This window comes from Entelurus aequoreus, linkage group LG07 (genome assembly GCF_033978785.1).
Source record: "Entelurus aequoreus isolate RoL-2023_Sb linkage group LG07, RoL_Eaeq_v1.1, whole genome shotgun sequence".
Lineage (NCBI taxonomy): Eukaryota > Metazoa > Chordata > Actinopteri > Syngnathiformes > Syngnathidae > Entelurus > Entelurus aequoreus.
Genome location: NC_084737.1, coordinates 47751426 through 47773991, shown reverse-complemented (window position 1 = coordinate 47773991; position 22566 = coordinate 47751426).

Below are 22566 nucleotides of genomic sequence, written 5' to 3'. Positions count from 1 at the left end.
TGACTGCAATGTCACTAACTGTATGTGCCGATGTGTACAGGATTGCTTGTGTACGCATGTGCGTTAATAAAAAAAATGGTTGCTGTGTCAGTGAGCTCTGGACCAAAACAAAGGAGAAGTGGTTTGTTCTTTTTCTCTCGCGAATATAATATAATACTAAGTGATTGTTAGCCATCTCTGATGACTGTAACCACGCCAGACTGTTGTGAGAATGTGTAACGGTACACGGTCACGAGACATAATTTGTTGAAATTGGTAACTGTGACTCTGACCAAATGACTATGACCTGTGATGTTTCTCAGGGCTCAATTTTGTTACATTGTACATGCTGCCACTATGCCAGTTATTGCACAGATCTTCATGTCACTGACGGCAGGTGAACATTGGCCTGTCGATTCACGTTCTTGCTTCATCACAGATCAGTGTGCGTAAAGAAAACTGTTTTCTTTAGCTAAACTCAGACAAAACTGAAATCATTGTCTGTGGCTCACAGAACCAAAGAAACACTATTATGAGTTACCTAAAAACGTCTCCCTGAAACCTAATAATTACCGTATTTTCCGGACAATAGGACGCACTGGATAATAAGGCGCACTGCCGATGAATGGTCCATTTTCAACCTTTTTTCATATGTAAGGCGCACCGGATTATAGGGTGCATTAAAGGAATCGGAGTGTTGCTGGTTACTGAGGTTCAATTCCCACCTTCTACCTTCCTAGTCACATCCGTTGTGTCCTTGGGCAAGACACTTCACCCTTTGCCTCTGATGGCTGCTGGTTAGCGCCTTGCATGGCAGCTCCCGCCATCAGTGTGTGAATGTGTGTGTGAATGGGTAAATGTGGAAATACTGTCAAAGCGCTTTGAGTACCTTGAAGGTAGAAAAGCGCTATACAAGTATAACCCATTTATCATTTATCATAAATTGAAAACACTTTGTTGTGGTCTACATAACGTGTAATGGTGGTTCTTTGGTCAAAATGTTGCATAGATTATGTTTTACAGATCATCTTTAAGCCGCTTTCTGACAGTAGCTAAAGGATGCGCCGTTTTGTGGGCGGTCTAATTTATGTGGCTCACCCTCGGTAGCATCTTCTCCCCATCATCTTAGTCATACCGGAGTAGCGTGCAAGGACGGGAGTGGAAGAAGTGTCAAAAGATGGAGCTAACTGTTTTAATGACATTCTGAAATTACTTAAATCAATTGTGGAGCAACATCTCCTTATCCACCGGAAATGTGTCCCGTGAAAAACCGTCTCACCGGAACTCTCTAATAACTAAAGTTCCTTGGGTGAATAATGTAAACTCACTACACCGGTATGTTTTAGCGCTTTCATGGCAGATATAAGTAAGAACTTTACACTACGTTATATTAGAAATGGCAACAGCGAAGGATGACTGTTCTATAACAAGAAGATAGAGAAAAAGAAAAAGCTTATCGACCACAGTCTCGCCACTGACTACAAAGGCGGACCCGCGCAATTTTTCAGGACTTATGCTGATCCTAAATACAGATCAGCAGGTACCAGAAGGTAAGAAAAGTTGCTTTTGCGTAATATAGCGAAACAAAACACCAGATAATGTCTTATCTTATACACACACCATAACAATACTCGTATGTTGAAGTACAGTACAATCCATCAAGCGGTGTCGCTTCATAGCTTAACAAATTCGTACTAAACATTTTGATAGATTTTTGAGCGCCTTGTGTGATGTTCTATATTTTTAATGGAACATATAAAATGTTGATGTTGTTTACTTTAGTCATATTGCAGTTGTGGGGGGAGGTTGTGATTAGCGCACTGCAGGAGCAAAAGGTCACCGCCTCAGTCGATGGTGTTGAGGGCGGAGCGCCATCGACTAGGGGCGGGGCATGTGCGGGACGCCGAGACACAGCTGGCAGGTGATTAGATTTCGCAGGTGGTACGTGTTAATCTGATCATCTGTTGTCTTTAACAGTGAGCGGCCAGCGGAGGAGGGAGGAGAGAGACATATAGAGAGACATATCTGAAAAGATTGGACTGAAAAATATACATTGAATGGTGATTAAAGGCTTGGTGAAATGGCACAACTGACTCCTGACTTGATATCAGGGGAACGGGTAGGTAACGACCTCTACAGCAGTCTACATGTATCTCATGTGTGTGACTGCCATTATATTGCAGTCTACATGTATCTCGTATGTTTGACTGCCATCTACTGGTCACACTTATCATTTCACCATGTACCAAATAAAATAGCTTTGAGGTCGGTAAGCAAAACCAGAATTAAGGAGCTTTAAGGAGCACTGTCGAGTTTTGAGGAAAAAAAAATATTTTAAGTGCGCCTTATAGTCCGGAAAATATGGTAAGTTAAAAATCTAGGGGTAATAATGAACTCAGACTTAACTTTAACCGGCATATTAAGTCAATTAGATCAGCAGTCCTTTACCACCTAAACAACATTGCCAACATCTAAGGAATAGTGTCCAAAGCATACTTCGAAAGACTAATCCATGTCTTTGTCTCAAGCAGATTAGACTACTGTAATGACCTTCTCACCGGGCTCTCTAAATAAGCTTTAAAGCAGCTGCAGTACATCCAGAGTGCTGCTGCTCGACTCCTGACTAGAACCAGGAAATATGACCATAATAGTCCAGTGCTTCGGCCATTGCACTGGCTTCCTGTTGCTCAGAAAAATGACTTTAAAACAGCTCTTTCATGGTTTGTGCTAAAGTACATCTCTGATGTGTTAGAACTGTTTTCCAGGTCAGTGCACAGTAACATTATAAAGACTGTTTCCTCTCAAAGTGTATAGCGTTGTACGATAGCTATAATGAGCCAGCTGGCGTGTTTTGGAATGTGTTTCGCCGAGTTGAAAAGCGGCGTTTACGATCGCGAAAACGCTAGCTCTTGGAGATGACACCGTTAGCCGCCATTTAGCATGTGTGTTTTGTGTCTGTGTAACCACGATTCTCTGTGTTGATGTCTTCACTTCCTGACTGTCTTTATTTCGGCTTTCGAGGTATCTTGATATGTGTTGCATGACTGCTAATGTTAAAGAAAGCAATGTCTACTTTTTACAACTTTAAGAGACATTCCTGAAGTTTTAAGGGAGAAGTTATTATTGTTCGGTCTGAGTTGAAAATGTGCTATATACTAAACCATTCTCCCTATGTGTATTGTGTTTCATGTTTTGATGCTAAAGTCATTCCAGTATTGATTTAAGTTAAAGTTAAAGTACCAATGATTGTCACACACACACTAGGTGGGGTGAAATTTGTCCTCTGCATTTGACCCATCCCCTTGGGGAGCAGTGGGCAGCAGCGGCGCCGCGCCCGGGAATCATTTTGGTGATTTAACCCCCAATTCCAACCCTTGATTTAAAACCAGAGTGGTGATGATTTACATTATTGCACTGATTTAATGGTGAATTTATTGTATTAAAAACAAATGCATATATCTCTTTAAAATAAAAACATAGTCTATTTAATGGGCAGGATTTCACTTTTATGTTTCTAAATACATGATGATTTATGTGAATATGTGGGTGTGAGATGTTGCTCACTGATGTGTGAAAAGAAGAGATAACCATCCATCCATTTCCTACCGCTTGTCCCTGTCGGGGTTGCTGGAGCCTATCTCAGCTGCATTCGGGCGGTAGGCCTGGACAAGTCTCCACCTCATCGCAGGGCCAACACAGATAGACATTGTGTTTGAATTTAAACCAACACATGGACATTGAAACTGAAACATGATTTCACTGGGGGAAAGGTATTGTTTTGTATGATGAGCTTGGAAAATGTGTAATAAATCAGACGGAGATTCGGGGTAGAAAATGGCGGTTCACTCCTTCATTCATTGATTCCGTTATTTCACCCAGGAGAGTGAAGGCAATGGAACCTGACAAAAATCATTTGTTACTCCAGTTAATCAAATTTGAAACTCGTAACATGTACACCATGCAAAAAATGTATTCCTGTCAGCAATTTAACTTCTAATGTGATACACGCTTAATACATGCAAAGTGAGCTATATTAAGCTTTTATTTGTTATAATTTTGATGATCATGGCTTACAGTTTTTTTAAACTCTAAATTTTTTTGATTTTCAATTCAAGGTTTTTTTTTTTAGTAAAAAGTAGCTTTGAATAATCTTAAATTGCAAGTAATATATTGCCTGTAATATATACAGGTTGTCTATGTAATGTATTAGTTCACCTTGTAAATGCAATTGCTGGTTTATATGATCCTATACATGATATTATAAATGTTTGAGTTCCACCTGTATACACCTTATCTATTACAATAAAACCACCAGAGTGATATTAATAATATTAATTCTGAATAAGGGCGTCAGATTACCACCAAAAGTAAAAATAATCGAACTGTATGCGACTAAAAACGACACCACTTTAACTATTAAAATCTGTCTGTACAAAATAAAAAAATTAAAGATGAAAGCACTGTCAAAACTGATAATTGTAACCATAACAAAGCATGGTGGGAAACGCTTGCTCCTCAGACATATGCTCAGACTTGCCAAGTCTTGCGAATCTTGCACAAGACTCACAGAAATTGAGTACAAACCTCCTGAATTCTGCTGTTTTTGAGTACATATAAATTACTGTAGCTTTTTATCGGGTGTTAAATGAAGACAAGGAGATAGTCGATCAACAATCACTTTATTAAAACGAGCCAAAATATCATCCACAGCAGTCTCAGCGTGCACACAAAGCGTCTCTCTTCCAAAGTATGTCCCCTGTTTTCCCTGTGCTCATGCAATCACCGGTCGCGACGCATTTAAGGACTTCCAGACTGTCGTAAAATAGAACTCATCAAGCAGGAAAAAATAAACTTCAGCGTGAGTGCCTAATTAATCTTGTTCACCCTTCGATTTAAAGTGTGGTTTGTATTTTAGCCCCCCGTGCAATGGAGATCGACACCCCTGTCTAACACATCAAACATATATTACACATGGTCCTCTTTAGGCACACGTCATAGTCACCTCTAGTGTTGCTTTGTGTGCAAGTTCTTAAATTTAACTTATCTGAACAATATCCAGTGTTGTGGTATTTCAATTAACTGGAATCCAGCGTGCTGTGGGGTCCTATTGTAGTGAATCACACCTGAGCCATCATAAATTAATCAAATCTTTATTAGACACATAAACAATGTGATAAAGAACATTTTACAACAATCAATCTAGGGATCTAGATATCTGTTCAGGACACTCCTCACTCTTTTGCCTTCACATTCATTGTCCATTCGTTTTTGGTGACTTTATATACTCTGCACTTAGTCGTTGAGTCCGTGGCATACATGGCGGACAATAACTGATACAGTCTGCTTTGCCAGTGCAAAAGCATTCGCCATTTTCCGTAGTCTTCCCTCGACGGCCAGGTAATACAAAGCACACACTACCTTTTTTATCACACCCAAGGGAGCCCGCATTCTCGTTGACTCTCCTTCGACAAATGGACAAAGCTTTTCGGTAAATAGAATCACAGCTGACCTCGGTGTTGTATCTGAAATAGCTGCAATCGCTTTCTCTTAAGGTATTCATGTGTGATGTCCACAAGCGTCTGTACAGGCGGAAGGAGAAAGACGGGCATGTCTGGATGACTCGCCTTCATATTTCCAGTGGTTAGCTCCGAGTTACAAAACCGCTTTATTATGAAGCTGGCTGTGGCGCGTTCTTTCTGGCGTCACTTCCGGTGTGGGCGCGGTCTTTCTTTCTTTGTAAACGATCAATGAGTCCATACAAAGCTAAGTGCCGGAGATTCAAGAAATACACGGCGCACTTACCCATGTAAAAAATTGTCTGAGGAGGGGGACCTTCAACGATAGTTTAGTGTGGCTGAAACGGGGCTTAGGCTAAATAATTATTCGTTTAAGGGGTTTGCCCGCTTAGCGTAGACATAGCCTCAGAAAAGTAGCGTCAGATTTACCGCCCGTCCGAGCACCAACTGGCAGAAATGTAGATCAGCGCCTATGGTCCTGTATGCCCAGTTGGTCTGTTCCTGTTTGGATGTTCACTGCTCCCAAAAAGAAACACTGCTGCCTGTTGTACTTTTACGTGTCCTTGCATAAAGCCTTTCTGATAAATACATTCTGCTTTGGCCTCTGTAGCAAACCTAAGCGGCTAACTTTAAAATGACTGTGAGACAGAAATGATGCTCTTCTATTTCCAGAAACAATACTTTTTTCCACTTATCCAAGGCACCATATCCCTATCATTGGATTTCTCAATAAACATTTATATTCCAGATGAACAACGTACAGCGACCTTTTTGTTAAATGTTAAAATATTATCACCAGCTGCAAATTAATGAAAAATAAATTATAATTTTTATGATTTGATTACAACACAGCTGTTGCAATCCATGGAAATATTAGGAGGGATGCTCCAGATATGGACACTCAAACTAAAATGGATGAAAATTGACACACATACATTTATTTACAGGCGTGTGCAAACTTTTTGACTTGGGGGGCCGCATTGGGCTAAAACATTTTTTAAGACCGACTGCATGTAAAGTAACAATTTGTATATACACACTAGGGGTTGTACGGTATACCGGTATTAGTATACCGTACAACCCCTTTAACATCTGCTGACTGAAGCCTTGCTTTTGAAGAATCCTCCCTCAAGTCTTTTATTGGGCGCCAAACAATCATCCATGCCACACCCACTTCAAGTCCACTACTTGAAGTGGACTTGAATCATATTCGGTACTATACCGCCTTTGAAAAGTACTGGTCCCCCACACCCCTGCGCCCCCGTCGTTGTCACGTCGTGTCATTGTTGGTTTACGAGCAGATGAGCATGTTCCGCAGTGCACACACACACACACGGAGTACTTACAAGCAGACATAGTGTGGAGACAGAAAAGAGCGAACGGACGTATTTTGGCTTAAAAACTAACGGTAAAGGTGAAGTTATAACACTGAAACGCCCACCAGAAGAGGTGCTTTAATACATGGCTATCTAGCTAGAGTCCAGCCCCAGTCAGCAGTGTTTTAGCTACTTCTAAATCACTGAACCTCGCCTCAATGGAGACAAATAAAATACGTTTCTTACAAGTATCATTCCTGCAGGACGAGGAATAGCTAAACATGCTTCACTACACACCGTAGCTCACCGGCGTCACAATGTAAACAAACGCCATTGGTGGATTTACACCTAACATCCACAGTAATGATATCAAGTACAATAGCGTATCTGTTCGATACTACTATGATTACATCAATATTTTTTGGCATCAAAACATCTTATTTCGTTTTTTTAAATGTATATTGTGTTTATAAACTCAGGAAATATGTCCCTGGACACAAATGTATGATGTAACGACTTGGTATCGGATTGACACCCAAATTTGTGGTATCATCCAAAATGAATATAATTTTCTGGCTAGTGACAATAACATACCTTCCACTGGGATCAGAAATACTATTCGAGTGAACAAAAGGAACAGATTTATTTAGCAAGATAGCAACTCTCCTTGATTTGCCAGAAAATGAAGAGTGTTAAGTCTGTCCTATCCATCCTCTCCTCAGCCTCTAGTGATCAGAAGGTTTAAGAGGAGTCTCCTGCAGGAAGATTACCTTGGCAACCGGATGACAGAGATGATATAATATCTTACTTCGTTTTATAGGCTTACTAAGCCCTTTGAACTAAAACTGGTAAACCTGATGCAACACCCGCCAGACGTCGTTGTTTGGGGCATAGCAAAAAGATGCAAATATCAAATATACAGAAGACAAAAATGTAAGTCTGTGATAAAACTCAAAAAAGGCATGTTTATCACCCCATCATTTAATCAGATGTACAAATCCAAGTTTTTTCCATTATTTAGTTACATAAAACAAGATCTAGAACGTTGGAACTCACGCCCTGTTTCTTGGTTAGGAAGAATAGCCCCTATTAGAATAAATGTGTTACACAGGTTACTTTATCCCATTCAGATACTTTTCTATATTGTTTTCGAATAGAACCTTAAAAGATTTGAATATCTGCCTCAGCTCTTTTATTTGGAGTAAACTCAGGCCTAGATTAAAGTTAACAGTTTTGCAGCTGCAGAGTTCTAGGGGCGATCTAGATTTGCCAATTGTTCAAATATACCAGCTATGTGTTCATTTGAGGTGTATATCTGAGTGGCTAAACGATAAGACATCTTCTATTTGGCGAGACATTGAATCATCTACAAGATTTGTTATTCTTTAAGAATTTTAAAAACGTAAGAGATAACGGTTCCAATCCAATAACAATAAATGCTCTGAAGGCTTGGCGAACAGCCTGTCGCCTAGAGGGGAGGCTCAAACTGGCTTTCATGTTTACTCCAATAAATAATCATCTTGATTTTTCACTGGGAATGATGGAGTCGTTCTTCCGGCAATGGCATGACAAAGGCACAACATTAACAGCCACACTTGGCGACTTGTGTTCAGATAATGGTTTAATGTCATTTTAACAACTGATAAAGAAATACCAACTTCCACAACAAATGTTTCCCCGTCTTTTACAAATAAGGCACAATATTACAAAGATCACAACCCTTAATGAACATCCTGAAATTTCTGCTATTGAGAAAGTGCTGTTTCAACCCCCAGGGAAGGTGTCTATTCATCGATTGTATGATGTAATAGCTGGTAACTCTACCACTGATACTCAGTGGGTCATAGGTGTGTGTGGGAGAAGGAAGTATTGGTCAATATTGATGACAAGACATGGGGGGATATTCGGAGTTGTGCTAAAAAAGATTTTTTCAACCTGGTACTTTCTCTTCTGTGTCTTAAAAATGCAAAATAGAAACAGGTACTTTAACTCATTGTCTTGGTCATGTCATAAATTACAGAAATATTGATCTGACATACGGTTTTAAGTGAAATGGAAAATATATTTGATATGGAGTTAGAAATAGATCCAATGTGTTTAATTTTAAGTCTCCCAAGCAGGTGTATTACTACTAAACCTGGAAAAAGGCCATATACAATTCTTACTCTTGCTTCTAGGAAAAATATTGTTACAGTGGATCAATGATAAAAGCCTCTCTGGTATTGGTTGGTGTAAAATGTTACTGGAGTTGATTCCTTTAGAATATCTTATAAATCTCATACATTACAAAGCGGACCAGTTCTTCAAAATCTGGCAGTCCTATTTCAACTATCTTGAGCCAGGCTATTGTTGAATTAGTGTACAAGGAGTCTGTGACTTTTAACTGTGGCTTTAACTTAATTTCTGTTGACATGAGCTGTACTTAGTAATATTTTATTAGTTTTTGGTTTGTATATTTGTATTGTCTATTTGTAATGTTCCTGTTGAAAATAAGAACAACTAATTAATATAATGTTAAAAAAAAAAAAGATAGGAAAATCACCATTAGTCCCTTTTAGGGTTGTACGGTATACCGGCATTAGTATAGTTCCACGATACTAATGAATCATATTCGGTACTATACCGCCTCTAAAAAGTACCGGTCCCCCACATCGTGTCATGCAGACGAGCATGTTCGCCAATGCACAATCACGGAGTACTTACAAGCAGACACAGTGTGTAGACAGAAAAGGGAGAATGGACAAATTCTGGCTTAAAAAACAGAGATAAAGGTGAAAATATATAACACTGAAACACATGACTAGCCAGCTGACTAGCGGCTAATGTCTGTCCGCAGTCAGCAGTGTTGTAACTACTTTAAAATCACTAATCCTTGTCTCCATGGAGACATATCAAGTACATTTATTTCAAATATTGTCCCTGTGGGAGGAGTGAAAGGTATCCATGCTTGATAGCTATACACGCTTCACTACACACTGCAGCACATCGGAAACCACCATGACAATGGATATGTTTAAGTCAACATCCGCACCGTAACACAACATAAACACAACAGAACAAATACCCAGAATCCTTTGCAGCACTAACTCTTCCGGGACGCTACAAGGTGTGTGTGTGTGTGTGTGTGTGGGGGGGGGGGGGGGTGTATATTGCAAACCGGAAGAGTTAGGGCTGCAAGGTGTTCTGGGTATTTGTTCTGTTGTGTTTATGTTGTGTTACGGTGCAGATGTTCTCCCAAAATGTGTCATTTTGTCATTCTTGTTTGGTGTGGATTCACAGTGTGGCGTATATTTCTGAGAGTGTAAAGTTGTTTATATGGCCACCCTCAGTGTAAATTAATGAACTAGCATCCAAGAAAAGATGGCAGGTATCTGGCTTGGGCACATCAGATTAGATCAGTGTGTTGCAAACTGAGCAGTTTAAAGTCCTGAATGGTTGGTTTCTTCATTGTTATTTTATTGTCAAATGTATTAGCCTGTGGAAAAAGTTAATGTTGATATTTACCTCAGAAGGCTGCAAATATAAAAGAGGCATTCAATTTTTATTTAAATTGTATTTAATATGCCATTGATATTTTTTAATTATTATTATTATTATTTGAAACTCGATTTTGCATGTCACTATAAAGTTATATAAGCCTTTCTTGTTCAATATTCAATGCAAAACTTGTTTGGGTCCCTATTGAAAGGTTAATTATTTCAACCTTGGCCCCCGACTTTGTTCAGTTTTAAATTTTGGCCCACTCTGTATTTGAGTTTGACACCCCTGGTGTAAGGTATTTGCAAGCCGCAATAAGCATCAAGATAAGCCAGCAGAGGAGCAATTCCCATGGAAATAGGACTCAAATGGGACGAAGACAACCCAACCCCCTTTTGGAAAAGAATGTCAGTTCTTGGGGAAAAGGAGAATACTGACAGTTTGCGAAGAGCCGGAGGAAGCAGGATGTCTCCCTTTCCCTACTTGTAGCCATGAGGGAACTTTATTTATTTGCTTCAAACAATCACACTGTAAAATAAATCTAAGATGGTGAATTTGGAAATTGACACTGGCTTGGGAAGCCCAAATACGATTAGGAGAAAATGTTCTCCTCCCTTCATCTTCCACTGTTGTGACACTTCTTAGTGCTGGGAGGACAATTATTGGCTTGGTGAGGAAAACACCTGTCATGTTCTCATTTGTTAGATAACGCCTTAATACTCTTTATGCACTTGCAAAGATGGAGGTTGGCTTGACAATGACAAGTTGGTACTCTCTAGTTACTGCAACAAATCATGAACAATGAGCGAAAGAGCAAATGCAAAAGAGAAATTGTGTACAGTAGAAATGCTGAGAGACAGTGAACTCTGGTTCTGAAAAAAGGTGAACGTCTTGAACAGGGTACCATTGAAGTGATGATAGAATAGAATAGAATAGAATGGACTTTATTGTCATTATATTTGCATTTAACGAGATTAAGGACTTCAATTTTAGGTGCGGTAGTGGGAACAAATATGGGGTAAAAATAAATTACACAAGAGGTAATAAAGAAAAAAACCAACAACTAACAATAGAAATAAACAGACTACTGTCCAATAAAAATAATAAGCAATCCTGTACAATATACAAAACACTATAGAAATACAAAATACTGTACAATATACAGTACAAGACGAGAGTACCGGAGTAAAAAATAACAATCAGTGTCGGATGTATTGCATTCGAAGGGTAATATTGCACAGTAGGGTATTAGGGTAGGATATTGTATAGGTGTAAATTATTATTATAAGTTAGAGTTCAGGATGGTGACTGCTCTGGGAAAGAAGCTGTCTCTGAGCCTGTTTGTTCTGGCTCTGATGCACCTGTAGCGCCTGCCCGATGGTAATAGGTCGAACAGGTGGAAGCCAGGGTGTGTGCTGTCCTTAGTGATGCTTTTTGCTCTGTTGAGACAGTGAGAGTTGTGTAAATCTTTCAGGGAGGGGAGGGGACAGCTGATGATTTTTTGTGCAGACTTTATGACCCTCTGAATCGCTCGTTTGTCTGCTTCAGTGCAGCCGGCGTACCACACTGTTATGCAGTACGTCAGCAGGCTCTCGACAGCCGAGCGATAGAAGGTCACCATCAGCTGCCTCTCCAGTCTGTTCTTCCTCAGCACCCTCAGGAAGTGGAGTCTCCGCTGGGCCTTCCGGATGACCGCAGTTGTATTTTGGGTCCAGGAGAGGTCAGCAGATATGAGGGTACCGAGGAACTTGAAGGAGCTGACTCTCTCCACCTCCTCGCTGTTGATGTAGAGGGAAGCGGGGTCTGCAGTGTTTTTCCTGAAGTCAGTTTTTGTGGTCTTTAGTGCCAGATTATTCACTGAACACCACGCTGACAGCTTCAGGACCTCATCTCTGTATGCAGACTCATCCCCCCCTGTAATGGGACCCACCACCGTGTCATCGGCGAATTTGATGATGGTGTTCTCCGGGTGGGCTGGACTACAGTTATGGGTGTAGAGGGAATACAACAAAGGGCTCAGCACACAGCCCTGTGGAGAGCCGATGCTGAGTGTGCGGGAGGAGGAAAGATGGAGGCCGAGTTTCACTGTCAGAGGTCTATTGGTCAGGAAGTCCTTAATCCAAAGACAGGTGGGTGTGGGGAGGCCTAAGTATAGCAGTTTGGTGTCCAGGATGTCTAGAATGATGGTATTGAAGGCGGAGCTATAGTCGATGAAAAGCATCCTGACATAGCTCCCCCGGTGTTCCAGGTGGCTCAGTGCAGAGTGGAGAGCCATGGTTATGGCGTCGTCCGTGGATCTGTTCGCCCGGTAGGCAAACTGCTGTGGGTCTAGGGTGGGGGGGAGGCAGGCTTGGAAGTGGTGTAGGACTAGCCTCTCGAAGCACTTCATGTGACAGGTGTGAGTGCTACTGGGCGATAGTCGTTGAGGTTGTTTGTGGCAGCTTTCTTGGGTACCGGGACAATTGTGGTGGATTTAAGGCAGGGTGGGATGAGTTCCTGTGCCAAGGAAAGGTTGAAGAGGACGGTGATAATGTAGGAGAGCTGGTCAGCACATGCTTTGAGCACCTTCCCGGGTACACCGTCTGGACCAGCCGCCTTCCTGGGGTTCACTGCCTTGAGCACCCGTCTGACCTCGTGCTCCTCAAGAGTGAGTGTGGGAGTGCTGGGGTCTGGGGGGGTTGGGAGGGCTGGGGGTGGTGTGGTTGTGACTGTTTGTGACGTCTCAAAGCGAGCAAAGAAGCAGTTCAGCTCCTCTGCCAGCGATACATCCCAGTTCCCGGTTGCTGCGTCACAGTCTTTGTAGTTGGTGATATGCTGTATGCCCTGCCACATCTGCCGTGGGTTGTTGCTTGAGAGGTGGTCTTCGATCCTCTCTTTGTAGTCCATCTTGGCTTCCTTGTGTCCTCTCTTCAGGTCAGCACGCGCAGCACTGTATTGAGCACTGTCACCTGACCTGAAAGCGGTGTCGCGGGCCTTGAGGAGCATGCGGACCTGGCTTGTCATCCAGGGTTTCTGGTTTGGGTAAACCCGTATGCTTTTTTACACAGTGACATTTCCGATACAGTACTTTATGTAGGATAGTACCGACTCTGTGTGTGTGGGCAGGTCTTGGTCTTCGAAAACTTCCCATGCAGTGTTGATGTTCAGGGTAATCAGATAAAACTGAACTCAAGTGGAAATAATGGAATGCTTGCAGTTTACTGAACTCCGGTGACTCTACTTAAACTGAAGCAACAAATAACTTGCTGCTCTGTTATTCTCCTCTGCTTCCGTAATGAAATGATAAGGTCAGTTCGGTTGATGGTGGGAAGTAGGGATCAGTTCAAATGTCTATACATGGCTGATTGCTTTTCTTTAAATCAGTGGGAATGACTTAAACTACTCTTTTTTTGCACTGTAATTTCCCTTGGGTTCTATGTCTATCTCTTAGATTCTAAAAGTGTGTGTGTCTTCTGGTTAGGAAGAAGTAATTCTCTCTGTTTCTGTACACTTGGGTTTTAGTTGTAAACCTGCTTAAAAGACTACCTAAGGTGCTATAAAAACACCCGAAGCACCAACACCAGGTTCTCTGCATCACCTAACGTGATTTACATTTGGACCTGTGGGTCATATACATCGTTTTGGAGTATTGAGGCAATAGCTGGGAACCGGTTAGTTTCAGGGGTAACATTAATGTGCCTTAAACTAATGGTGGAGAGAGAAAAGAGGAGCAGAAAACTGGAAAGGTCTACCTGGTATTGCAGTGGGCTGAGAGCCTCTTACAAAGGCTCAGTTCTCCACATGACACATCAGAGCCTGACCTTCGATCCCAGCATGACTGTATCTTTTGTGAGCTGCATTTTCGAACACAGAGCTAAAAGCTAGCTGTTCCTGGCCTGGTCCCTTTGAGATGGAGAGATGAGAGTGGCAGAGAATAGCAATCTATACTCAGAAATCTACAATAATGCCATCTTCCTTTCTTTCGGGGTTTTCTGTCATGTTGTTTTATGTTGTGAAAAACATCCATGACGGGCGTTTGGATGGAGGTGCAAAGAGCTCTGCACATTGCCTGAGACAGATTTCTTCAAACACCTACAGCTGCCTCATCATTTTGTCATATGATTATTTTTCCTTTTTCATGACTGCAAACTAATGAAAACAAAATAGGAAAGTGTGTTGGAATTGTAGTTAACAACTGTCCCTTGAAAAATTGAATTTTACCCTGTTCAGAAGCAAATGTACAGTCTTGGTCAAAAGTTTACATACAGTTGTTAAGAACATAATGTCATGGCTGTCTTGAGTTTCCAATCATTTCTACAATTCTTATTTTTTTGTGATAGAGTGATTGGAGCACATACTTGTTGGTCACAAAAAACATTCATGAAGTTTGGTTCTTTTATGAATTTATTATGGGTCTACTGAAAATGTGACCAAATCTGCTGGGTCAAAAGTATACATACAGCAATGTTAATATTTGGTTACATGTCCCTTGGCAAGTTTCACTGCAATAAGGCACTTTTGGTAGCCATCCACAAGCTTCTGGCAAGCTTCTGGTTGAATTGTTGTGACCTCTCCTCTTGACAAAATTGGTGCAGTTCAGCTAAATTTGTTGGTTTTCTGACATGGAATTTTTTCTTCAGCATTGTCCACACTTTTAAAGGCCTACTGAAACCCACTACTACCGACCACGCAGTCTGATAGTTTATATATCAATGATGAAATATTAACATTGCAACACATGCAAATACGGCCGGGTTAACTTATAAAGTGCAATTTTAAATTTCCCGCGAAACTTCCGGTTGAAAACGTCTATGTATGATGACGTATGCGCGTGACGTCAATCGTTGAAAGGGAAGTATTCGGACACATTGTATCCAATACAAAAAGCTCGGTTTTCATCGCAAAATTCCACAGTATTCTGGACATCTGTTTTGGTGAATCTTTTGCAATTTGTTTAATGAACAATGAAGACTGCAAAGAAGAAAAGCTGTAGGTGGGATCGGTGTATTAGCGGATGGCTGCAGCAACACAACCAGGAGGACTTTATGAGTTGGATAGCAGACGCGCTATCCGACGCTAGCCACCGACCGCATTGATGATCGGGTGAAGTCCTTCGTCGCTCCGTCGATCGCTGGAACGCAGGTGAGCACGGGTGTTGATGAGCAGATGAGGGCTGGCTGGCGTAGGTGGATAGCTAATGTTTTTAGCATAGCTCTGTGAGGTCCCGTTGCTAAGTTAGCTTCAATGGCGTCGTTAGCAACAGTATTGTTAAGCTTCGCCAGGCTGGAAAGCATTAACCGTGTAGTTACAGGTCCATGGTTTAATAGTATTGTTGATTTTCTGTCTATCCTTCCAGTCAGGGGTTTATTTATTTTGTTTCTATGTGCAGTTAAGCCCGATGCTATTATGTTAGCTCCGTAGCTAAAGTGCTTCGCCGATGTATTGTCGTGGAGATAAAAGTCACTGTGAATGTCCATTTTGCGTTCTCGACTCTCATTTTCAAGAGGATATAGTATCCGAGGTGGTTTAAAATACAAATCCGTGATCCACAATAGAAAAAGGAGAGAGTGTGGAATCCAATGTGCCAGCTTGTACCTAAGTTACGGTCAGAGCGAAAAAAGATGCGCGCTGCACTGCACTCTAGTCCTTCACTCTCACGTTCCTCATCCACGAATCTTTCATCCTGGCTCAAATTAATGGGGTAATCGTCGCTTTCTCGGTCCGAATCGCTCTCGCTGCTGGTGTAAACAATGGGGAAATGTGAGGAGCCTTTCAACCTGTGACGTCACGCTACTTCCGGTACAGGCAAGGCTTTTTTTTATCAGCGACCAAAAGTTGCGAACTTTATCGTCAATGTTCTCTACTAAACCCTTTCAGCAAAAATATGGCAATATCGCGAAATGATCAAGTATGACACATAGAATGGATCTGCTATTCCTGTTTAAAAAAAAAAAATCATTTCAGTAGGCCTTTAAGTCAGGACTTTGAGAAGGCCATTCTAAAACCTTAATTCTAGCCTGATTTAGCCATTCCTTTACCACTTTTTACATGTGTTTGGGGTCATTGTCCTGTTGGAACACCCAACTGTGCCCAAGACCCAACCTCTGATAATTTTATGTTGTCCTGAAGAATTTGGAGGTAATCCTCCTTTTTTATGGTCCCATTTACTCTCTGTAAAGCACCAGTTCCATTGGCAGCAAAACAGGCCCATAGCATAATACTACTACCACCATGCTTGACGGCAGGGATGGTTTTCCTGGGATTAAAGGCCTCACATTTTCTCCTCCAAACACATTGCTAGGTATTGTGGCCAAACAGCTAAATTTTAGTCTCATCTGACCACAGAACTTTCCTCTAGAAGGTCTTATCTTTGTCCATGTGATGTCAGATGAAACAAACATTGAGCCGTTTCATTTTCAGTAGACCCATAATAAATTCATAAAAGAACCAAACTTCATGAATGTTTTTTGTGACAAAGAAGTATGTGCTCCAATCACTCTATCACAAAAAAATAAGAGTTGTAGAAGTTATTGGAAACTCAAGACAGCCATGACATTATGTCCTACACAAGTGTGTGTAAACTTTTGACTACGACTGTATGTGTCCTTTATTGAGCTTAAAAGGGACACACTTTGTCCTGTGTTACTCTGAAGATTAATAATAGTTTGTGAGATTTCAACAAAATTTATGAATGATCCAGCACGTTACATAACACTTTATGGCAAACTTAATTGTCAGCCCTTTACAGTTATGTTACTAGTTACAGAGTAAATTGATATCAGTAACCTTTAAATGTTATTCTTTTGAAACTTTTTTTTCTCTCATTTTTTAAACTTAAACTTTTTTTAAAATCTCTCTGGTAGCGCTCTTCGGATCGGGGTTCGATCCCTAACCCCTGAAAGGCCATCTGGTATGTCTCTTATGTATGGAAAGATTGACAATTAGGGCTTCAAGTGTAAACATTAAGCTAAATCATCATGCAATTGTCTTGCTGTGGCCACCCCTAACAAGAAAAAGCAGAAATACATGTTTTTATTACATTAGTCAATTTTGTTATATTGCTCAAAAAGATAAACTGCTGAACAATATATTAGCTATGTATTTGTATTACTCCAAAACATGAATCTAATCATTTTCACATTTAAGTCAAATAGTCGAAAAATCATTTCATACAAGTAAAAAAAAAAATATTTTTTCAAATCACCATACTGGAAGGGGTGAAGACAATCAAGTATCCCTTATTCATTTTCTGGGAGCTGGCAACCCTAGTTGAAATGTATTCAGATCACAGGGACCCAGACTTACCTCTGGGCTACAAGTGACTCTTTTTGATCTGTGTTATGGAACAGATTGGAAACTCCTGAAACTTGTAAACTTGGCAGCCATCGTGTCATGATCCGTTACCCGGATGATGGCATGATGTATGTTTTTGGTAATGTTTCTGTGTTAGTCTGTTTCCTGGGTGCACCCTCTTTCCCTGTTTACTGTTGGTTTCCATGGGCACTGATTCTCCTCACCTGTCTTAGTTTAGCAATTAGTGTTCCCACCAGGTGTTTTGGTTAATCACTCCCCTTTATAGTGTGCGGTCACCCAGCAGTAGTTGCTGGGTCAATATTTGCTGTAGGCAACATTTACGTCTCATGTTTTTTCTCATCGCTGTAGCAAAGTCTAGCTTTCCTCGTTTTTTCACCTTTGGTGACATTTTGGTTTTGTTCTGCTCCACGCTTGCTAGCGTCCTCAGTTTTGTATTTTTGTCTTGCCTTTAATTTATTAAAAGAATACTTCATCTTACCTCCACGACACTCCTGCTTGTCTCCTGCCTTGGAAGGAACACAACAATCGCAGCCATGCGTCGAAGACGTAACAGATTGACCCAGCCACACGAAGTGTTCCTGTCCAACATGGACAAGCAAGACATCCTCCGGGAGCTCAGAGCGGACGTCCAGCCATGGGAGAGCGAGGACGAAGCGGAGCTGTCCGAAGAAGACCTTCCGGCCGGCGCTCTGGTGGCATGGGGGCAGCTGATGGCGAAGTTGACGGAAGCAGAGACCCGCTTCCTCCCGCACTCTCAAACCACCCGGACATCGTCCACGCCACCTGGTAAGCGAAGGCTCGGGCAGTGGGCCGGCACAGAGGCGCATGCGTTTGAGGGGTGCGAAATGGACACTTTGCCCCCAACGTTGTCTGCCAGGCTCTTCCCGTGCGGCTTCTCCTCCCCTCAGACACCACCTGCTGGCAATTGTCCAGAAAGACGCCAGCGGCGCTCACGCACAAGGCCAGCTCCCAGGCTTCCTAGAACGCACCCGCCCGTGCCCTCTGCTCCCGCCGAACCCTCACAAGCGCTCCCCCCACCAGCTCCATCTAGCATCTAGAATCTGCTTCCTGAGGGGGGGGGGGGGCAGTGCTGGTAGCGTGTCAGCGGGGCAGGCAGACCGCATTCCACTGAGGTTGCTGCCTGCCTCTCCTCCAGCGGGGGCGCTGTCTGCTTCGGCTCCACCTCCTGCTCCAGCGCTACAAGGCACACCTGACCCCAGACTGGTTCACGCACCAGCACCTGACCCCAGACTGGTTCACGCACCAGCACCTGACCCCAAGACTGGTTCACGCACCAGCACCTGACCCCAGACTGGTTCACGCACCAGCACCTGCTGCCACGGCAACGACGTCGACTCCTCCTGCTGCCACGGCAACGACGTCGACTCCTCCTGCTGCCACGGCAACGACGTCGACTTCTCCTGCTGCCACGGCGACGCCTCTTCATGTTTCCACGGCGACGACGCTTCATGTTTCCACGGCGACGACAGCGACTCCTGCTGCCGCGGCGACGCCAGCGACTCCTGCTGCCGCGGCGACGCCTCCTGCTGCCACGGCGACGCCTCTTGCTGCCACGGCGACGACGCCTCCTGTATCCACGGCGACGACGCCTCCAACGGCTTCCACGCCTGCTTTGCCGCCGACGTGCCCACCTCCTCGTGCCCGGCGGGCCGCACCTTGGCGCCGCCCACCTCCTCGTGTCCGGCGAGCCGCACCACGGTGGCGCCCACTTCCTCGTGTCGGGCGAGCCGCACCACGGTGGCGCCCACTTCCTCGTGTCGGGCGGGCCGCACCACGGCGCCACCCACCTTCTCGTCTCTGGACTTTTTATGGACGCTCTTGGCGCCAACAGCAGCGACGCCCAGGACTTGGGTACAAGACTCAAAGACTGCTGAGGTTCTGGCGCCAGTCTCGTCCGCCTCCTCAACGGCCACAGACATGGCCGTTCCGAGGTCGCCCGCCTCGACAATGGCGGCGACAATCTACTCGCCGCCGCCACCTGACTTGTCCCCGGTGGCTTCGGGGACACATGGCCTGGCGACCCACCGCCAAGACCTCCCTCCACCCTCCCGTGACTTTTGACTTATTCTGGGGTTTGGGTTTTTTTAGGGGAGGGGTTTCTAGTTTGGGACGTCTGGGATCCGTCCCTTAAGGGGGGGGTTATGTCATGATCCGTTACCCGGATGATGGCATGATGTATGTTTTTGGTAATGTTTCTGTGTTAGTCTGTTTCCTGGGTGCACCCTCTTTCCCTGTTTACTGTTGGTTTCCATGGGCACTGATTCTCCTCACCTGTCTTAGTTTAGCAACTAGTGTTCCCACCAGGTGTTTTGGTTAATCACTCCCCTTTATAGTGTGCGGTCACCCAGCAGTAGTTGCTGGGTCAATATTTGCTGTAGGCAACATTTATGTCTCATGTTTTTTCTCATCGCTGTAGCAAAGTCTAGCTTTCCTCGTTTTTTCACCTTTGGTGACATTTTGGTTTTGTTCTGCTCCACGCTTGCTAGCGTCCTCAGTTTTGTTTTTTTGTCTTGCCTTTAATTTATTAAAAGAATACTTCATCTTACCTCCACGACACTCCTGCTTGTCTCCTGCCTTGGAAGGAACACAACAATCGCAGCCATGCGTCGAAGACGTAACACATCGTCCAACAAAACAGTGCCAAAGTTGTACATTATTCATTCCTGTTAATGAATGTATGTGTAACTAATGGAGAGGTGTGCAGAGCAGGGAGCAGAGTAATTATCAATCACCTACCTTATGTAATGTGTGGGCTCTGGGTGCCTGCAGTGACAGTTCTACAAACAAATACAAAGACGAATGTGACAGTACTATGTAAAGCTGTGGACACACATAAACAGTGTTAGGAATGCATAATAACAGCGTGACTAAAGTCATTACTTTTTCTAGTAACAACTAATGCACTTTAGTACTTTTACATAGGTTACCAATATTTGAAGGTGGTTGTATGTCAACAAGACAGCGTCAAAAGAACAGAAACTTCACTTCAGGAAGTAGCTCTTTACTAGTGCAAGCAACAGACACCACCACACTCCAAATCTACTTGATATCATATAGCAAGAGGCAATATAATATCACACAGCAAAATTGGCACACAACATGTAATTACACTCACACACACAGCTACTACTGATACTACTATAGGAGAATAATAAACAGTTTAATAAAATGTAATCCTACAATACCCCAGTAGTGGAAAATCGGTATTGGTTCCAGAGAAGCACGTTTAATCGCTTTAACTCACGCTAACAACATGCAGTGAACACAGTTCATCAGTCACTCCCAGCCGAGGACTGCCAATGCTGAGCTAACATACACTACAGGAACATACACTAATTAACCCGATTTCTCAAATGGTTCGGTTCTAAATAAGCCTCGTTTAGCCCATTGAAACACCTTAATCCAGTGATTGATTGATTGATTGAGACTTTTATTAGTAGGTCGCACAGTGAAGGACATATTCCGTACAATTGACCACTAAATGGTAACACCCGAATACGTTTTTCAACTTGTTTAAGTCGGGGTCCACTTAAATTGATTCATGATACAGATATATACTATCATATTTACTATCATCATAATACAGTCATCACACAAGATAATCACATTGAATTATTTACATTATTTACAATCAGGGGTGGTAGTGGGGGGGTTAGTTTAGGGTTGTAACTGCCTGGAGGTGAACTTTTATTGCGGTTTTGAAGGAGGATAGAGATGCCCTTTCTTTTATACCTGTTGGGAGCGCATTCCACATTGATGTGGCATAGAAAGAGAACTAGTTAAGACCTTTGTTAGTTTGGAATCTGGGTTTAACGTTGTTAGTGGAGCTCCCCCTGGTGTTGTGGTTATGGCGGTCATTTACGTGTTTTTCAACCACTGTGCCGCGGCACGCTAGTGTGCCGTGAGATCAGAGGTGGGTAGTACATTTACTCCGTTACATCTACTTGAGTAACTTTTGGGATAAATTGTACTTCTAAGAGTAGTTTAAATGCAACATACTTTTACTTTTACTTGAGTATATTTATAGAGAAGGAACCCTACTTTTACTCGGCTCCATTTATCTACATTCAGCTCGCTACTCGCTACTAATTTTTATCGATCTGTTAATGCAAGCGTTGTTTGTTTGGGTTTGTCAGACAGACCTTCAAAGTAGGATCTATGCATGCCTGCGTTTCATCCAATCACATGCAGTCACTGGTGACGTTGGACTCCGTTTCACCAATCAGACGCAGTCACTGGTGACGTAGGACCAATCAAACAGAGCCAGGCGGTCACATGACCGTCACACGTGGACCCCGACTTAAACAAGTTGAAAAACTTATTGGGGTGTTACCATTTAGTGGTCAATTGTACGGAATATGTACTGTACTGTGTAATCTACTAATAAAAGTTTCAATCAATCAATCAAAAGTGTGAAAGAAAAAAGACACTTTTTTATTTCAACCGTACTTCCCGTCAAAAGCCTAAAGACTGACCGCTCCATCGCTAAAAGGAAATAGCGCCCCCCAGTGTACGGGAGGCACATGGTGTATGACCAATAGTCGCATTAGAGAGAGTGCATCGACACTTAGACTTCACATGCAGGTGTGAAAATACAATACAATGAACTATTTGAGAAATCAGACTAATTTAGTGCATGGAAACGTAGTGACAGTCCCTCCCCAGACTTTCTCTGACATTGTGTCACTTGGCAAGTTACCGCCTTTTAAAGGCACACACTCATGCACTCTGCTCTCATCATTGATTAATTGATTGAAACTTTTATTAGTAGATTGCACAGTACAGTACATATTCCGTACAATTGACCACTAAATGGTAACACCCGAATAAGTTTTTCAACTTGTTTAAGTCGGGGTCCACGTTAATCAATTCATGGTAAATCGTCTCTAAACTGCATACTTTAAATATTTAGTTAACTTTTTTTTCGTTTTTAGGTAGCACGTAAATTACTTTCCATAACCATT